Here is a 445-nt window from a genome sequence, read left to right as displayed (position 1 = left end):
AACATCACATGCCATGTACCAGGGTCCCCCCAACATCACATGCCATGTACCAGGGCCCCCACAACATCACATGCCATGTACCAGGGTCCCCCAACATCACATGCCATGTACCAGGGCCCCCCAACATCACATGCCGGGTATAGTACTGCTGGCCTCTTATGTGGCAGAGGGGTCTTTTGGGCCCCTCAGGAACCAGACTTCAGCTCTGCCCCCCTATAGCTGCACCCCTGACTTGTATTCTGCGACATATATACATGAAAATATTTCACACATCATCAATGTGCCGCATCCTGCAGATTACGGAGCGGGTCTACACCCGTTGTAATAATCTATGTTGGGTGCAATCATTTCGTACATATGTTTCTAATGTTGCTTTGGGTATTTGGATGGAGAAATGGCGCAATGTGGTGAGTCTTCAAATGCTGATGGGGACCAGAGCTGCAGG

This window comes from Rhinoderma darwinii, chromosome 7 (assembly GCF_050947455.1).
Source record: "Rhinoderma darwinii isolate aRhiDar2 chromosome 7, aRhiDar2.hap1, whole genome shotgun sequence".
NCBI lineage: Eukaryota > Metazoa > Chordata > Amphibia > Anura > Rhinodermatidae > Rhinoderma > Rhinoderma darwinii.
This window is presented reverse-complemented; position numbering follows the sequence as displayed.